This window comes from Dromiciops gliroides, chromosome 2 (assembly GCF_019393635.1).
Source record: "Dromiciops gliroides isolate mDroGli1 chromosome 2, mDroGli1.pri, whole genome shotgun sequence".
In the NCBI taxonomy this organism is placed as follows: Eukaryota; Metazoa; Chordata; class Mammalia; order Microbiotheria; family Microbiotheriidae; genus Dromiciops; species Dromiciops gliroides.
In genome coordinates this window covers 429,164,777-429,169,991 of record NC_057862.1, presented here as the reverse complement: position 1 = coordinate 429,169,991, position 5,215 = coordinate 429,164,777, and positions in this window count along the sequence as shown.

Here is a 5,215-nt window from a genome sequence, read left to right as displayed (position 1 = left end):
TTCAAGTGAACCCAGGGCCCTGAAAGAAATAGTAGCCATAATTTGTTGAGCCTCTGCCAGAGCTTTTGGGAGATCATGAAGAAGGGAGGAAGTGTTACAGGGATAGAGAAGGGCAAATGTCCTGATTTCAGCATATTGGAATGAATGAATCAATGAAGCATTCAGTAAGCACTTACTATGTGCTAAGCACTGGGGATACAAAAAGGAAAATAACAAGTCCCTTCTCTCAAGAAACTCATATTCTAAGAATGGAAGAGAATAAAGTCAACAAAATCTAAGCCCCAGACCTTCACTCTGATTCCTGGTAAAATTGAAAAAGTATTATTCAAGATGATTTGAGGACATAAAGGTGGTCACTGAGAGCCAGTCTGGCTGTAAGCAGAACAAGTCATGCCTAACTTTTCTGACATGGTAGATAAAAGAAATCCTATAGATGAAGTTTACCTGGATCTCAGAGAAGCATTTGACCAAATTTCTGTCTATTCTTGTAAGCAATATCGAGATCAGGTCTAGATGATAACACAAGTAGATTCTGAGCTAGTCAAAAGACCATGCCCCCAAAAAGCTATTAATGGGTTGATGTCAACTCAGAGGGAGTACTGCAGTGCAGTACCCCAGGAATCTGTCCTCAGCCCTGTTGTTTAATACTTTTTTTTACTAATTAAGGAAGTCCCTAAGAAAGTGACCCAGGAAAAATATCCTTAGTTTTATGGGGTTTTTTTTAATATTTTCATCAATGATTTGGATGGAAGCATAGATGACATGTTTATCAAATTAATAGATGGCATAAAGTAGGGAGGGAGAACTAATACATTAGATGACAATCAAAACCTAAAACATTCATAAGTGGTGAGAATGAAGGACTGAATCTAAGTAGATGAAATATAATAGAAATAAGTCTAAAGCCCTTTGCTTAGGCCCCAAAATCAACTTCAGAAGTATATAGTGGGGGAGACTTGACTAGACAATAATTCATCTAGGAGTGGAATGTAAGTGTATTGTAAGGAGTGGATTTCAGTAGATTTTAAGCCCAATATGAGCTGACACTGTGGCATTGCAATCAAAATGTTAACTATAATCTTTGACTAATTTAAGGAAGGCATAGTGTTTCAAAGGAGCAATGATCTATTGTACTGAACCTTGATTAGACTACATCTATGGTGATGCATTCAGTTCTGGGTGTGACATTTTAGGAAGGACAATAAGTTAGAAACTGTCCAGAGAATGGTGACTGGGACTGTAAAAAGCCTTGAGACAATTCATATAAGGATCAGTTGAATTGGGCCTGTTTGGCTGGGAAAGGGGGTGGGGGTGGGGAACATGGTTCCTGACTTTTAGAATTTTAGAGGCTGTTCTGAAGAAGAGGGATTCCATTTGTACTTCTGCCAGAGAGCAGAAATGGGACAGGTCAGTGAAAGTTGCTGAGGTGTAAATAGATGCACAATATAAGGATGTTCTCTGAGGTCCCTTCCAACTCTTACATGATGTGATAGGACTCAATTGGCCCCATAACTATAGACAAACTGAGAGTTGCTGCATTAATGATATAATTGCTTCCAAAGTCATAGATCTTAGCAGTTTGTCAACAACTTAGAACCTAAAGGGAAAATGATCTCTGTCTATAGGGACTCCAAGTTGCATTACAATGAGAAACAAAAGTTAAGTGTTACATCACTGCTGTGCTATAATAAATGATAAATACAGAAAAGCGTGGGAAAGCAGATAAACTGAGCAAAATGAAGCTGACGATGCCAGTAACAATATACATAGACAAAGTCAGGAAAACAATATACATAACAACAATGCAAACAAAAATGCTGGAAATTTATAATGACCAGTAATAGTCCCAAGAAAGGATGTGAGAAGACACAGATTCCTGCTTCTTCACAGAAGTGGGGGAGGAGGGTTTGGGGAGGGGGGGAGGTCTATGGATGTTGGGCACCGCATATAACATTAGACTTTTGCAATGTGTTGATCAGTTTTGTGGAATTTTTTTTCTTCCTCTCTTTTGTTCTAATTTATGATAAGGGATGGCTCTGGGGGAAGGAAAGGGGTAAGAATACACTGGTAAATGTAGATAATATGAAAACAAAATATATAAATACAATTTATTTTTTCAAAGAGTCAAGGGGAACCTCTGTTCCCTCCCCTGAAACTATGCCCCAAGGCTGTAGATGTGGTTCCTCCCTCATCACCTATGCCAAAATCTTTCCCTCACTATTTTATTATGTGACCAAACTCCTTTCTACCTGGACTGAAATCATCACTGCTCTGAGCTTGGCAACACAGGTAATACCATTGGTTTCCGAAGATCTTTGTTGAGTAGTAAACATACTTCTCCTTCAATCATACCACCTTGGAAGAACTAAAAACTTACAAATTCCTAGAAGTATCTCTGAAAACAGCTGTACAAACCCCCCAAACTTTGCGACAGTGTGCCATCCACCCTGGAAGCAGTGCCCCACTTTAACAAAGAATTAAAAGTCAAGAAATAGATGGGAAATGAGCAAAGAGACAAAAAATGCTGACCATAGAAAGTTTCTATGGTGACAAGGAAAATCAAAATATACCCTCAGAAGAAGATAACAAAGTCAAAGCTTCTACATCCAAAGCTTCCAAGAAAAATATGAATTGGTCTCAGGCCATAGAAGCACTCAAAAAGGACTTTAAAAATAAAGTAAGAGAGGTAGAGGAAAAAATGAAAAGAGAAATGACAGTGATGCAAGAAAATCATGAAAAAAAGTCAATAGCTTGGTAAAGGATACACGAAAAAATACTGAAGAAAATAACACCTTAAAAAACAGACTAAGCTAAATGGTAAAAGAGGTCCAAAAAACAAATGAGGAAAAGAATGCCTTGAAAAGCTGAATGGCGGGGGGGGGGGCGGGGGGGGCAGGTAGGCAGTGCAGTGGATAAAGCACCAGTTCTGGATTCAGGAGTACCTGAGTTCAAATCTAGCCTCAGATACTTGGAATTTACTAGCTATGTGACCCTGGGCAAGTCACTTAATGTCCATTGCCCCATGGAAAGGAGAGGAAAGGAAAGGAAAGGAGAGGAGAGGAGAGGAGAGGAGAGGAGAGGAGAGGAGAGGAGAGGAGAGGAGAGGAGAGGAGAGGAGAGGAGAGGAGAGGAGAGGAGAGGAGAGGAGAGGAGAGGAGAGGAGAGGAGAGGAGAGGAGAGGAGAGGAGAGGAGAGGAGAGGAGAGGAGAGGAGAGGAGAGGAGAGGAGAGGAGAGGAGAGGAGAGGAGAGGAGAGGAGAGGAGAGGAGAGGAAAGGAAAGGAAAGGAAAGGAAAGGAAAGGAAAGGAAAGGAAAGGAAAGGAAAGGAAAGGAAAGGAAAGGAAAGGAAAGGAAAGGAAAGGAAGGGAAGGGAAAGGAAAGGAAGGGAAGGGAAAGGAAGGGAAAGGGAAAGGGAAAGGGAAAGAAAAGAAAAGTCAAATTGGCCAAATGGAAAAAGAGGTACAAGAGTTCTCTGAAGAAAATAACTCCTTAAAAATTAGGAATGAGTTAATGGAAGCTAATGACTTTATGAGAAATCAAGACACAATAAAGCAAAACCAAAAGAACAAAAAAAAATAGAAGGCAATGTGAACTATTTCATTGTAAAAATGGCTGACTTGTAAAACAGATACAGGATAGATCATTTGAAAGTTATTGGACTACCTGAAAGCCATGATCAAAAAAAGAGCCTAGACATCATCTTCCAAGAAATTGTCAGGAAAATTGCCCTGATGTTCTAGAACCAGAAGGTAAAATAGAAATTGAAAGAATTCATCAATCACCTACTGAAAGAGATCCTAAAATGAAAGCTCCCAGTAATATTATAGCCAAATTCCAGAGCTCCCAGGTCAAGGAGAAAATATTGCAAGCAGCCAGAAAGAAACAATTCCAAGTATTGTCAAGCAACAGTCAGGATAACACAAGATTTTTCAACTTCTACATTAAAGGATCAGAGAACTCAGAATATGACATTCCAGAGGGCAAAGTAACTGGGATTGCAATCAAAAATCACCTACCCAGCAAAACTGTGTATAATCCTTCAGGGTAAAAAAATGGGGATTCATGAAAGAGAGGACTTTCAGGCATTCTTGATGAAAATACCTGAGCTGAATAAAAAATTTGACTTTCAAATACTAGACTTTAGAGAAGCATAAAAAGATAAACAGGAAAAAGAAATGATAAGGGATACTAAAAGGTTGAACCACTTACATTCCTGCATGGGAAGATGATACTTGTAACTCATAAGAACTTTCTCATTATTAGGGCAGCAAGATTAAGTATATTTAGACAGAGGGCACAGGTGTGAGTTGAATGTGAAGGGAAGATATCTTTAAAAAAATAAAATTAAGTGGTAAGAGAGGAATACACTGAGAGAAACGGAAAGAGAGAGGTAGAATGGGGGTAAAATATCTCACATAAAAGAAGCAAGAAAAAGTTTATGGAATGGAGGGGAAGATGGGGTTGGTGCTAGGGAGTGAGTGAACCTTACTGTCATCAGAATTGGCTCAAAGACTGTGAATTTATCCAACCATTCTGGAGAGCAATTTGGAACCATGCCTAAAAGGCTTTAAAACTGTGCATACCCTTTGACCCAGCAATACCACTACTAGGTCTGTATCCCAAAGAGATCATGGAAAAAGGAAAAGGACCCACATGTACAAAAATATTTATAGCTGCTCTTTTTGTGGTAGCAAAGAATTGGAAATTGAGGGGATGCCCATCGATTGGGGAATAGCTAAAAAAGTTGTGGTATATGAATATAATGGAATACTATTGTGCTATAATAAATGATGAGCAAATGGATTTCAGAAAAAACTGGAAAGATTTACATGAATTGATGCTGAATGAAATGAACTGAACCAAGAGAACATTGTATACAGTATCAACAACACTGGGTGATGATCAGCTGTGATGGACTTGGCTTTTCCCAACAATGCAATGATCCAAGACAATGCCAAAAGATACACAATGGAAAACACTCTCCACATTCAGAAAAAGAACTATGGAATCTGAATGCAGACTGAAGCATACTATTTTTACTTTTGTTGTTGCTTTTTTGTTATTGTTCTTGTTTATTTCTTCTTGTGTTTTTTCTTTCCTTTTGTTCTGATTAATGTGGAAATATTTTTAACATGATTGTAATGTATAACCTACATCAAATTTTTTACTGACTTTGGGACAAGGGAAGGGAGGGTGGGAGAAAAAATTGGAACTGA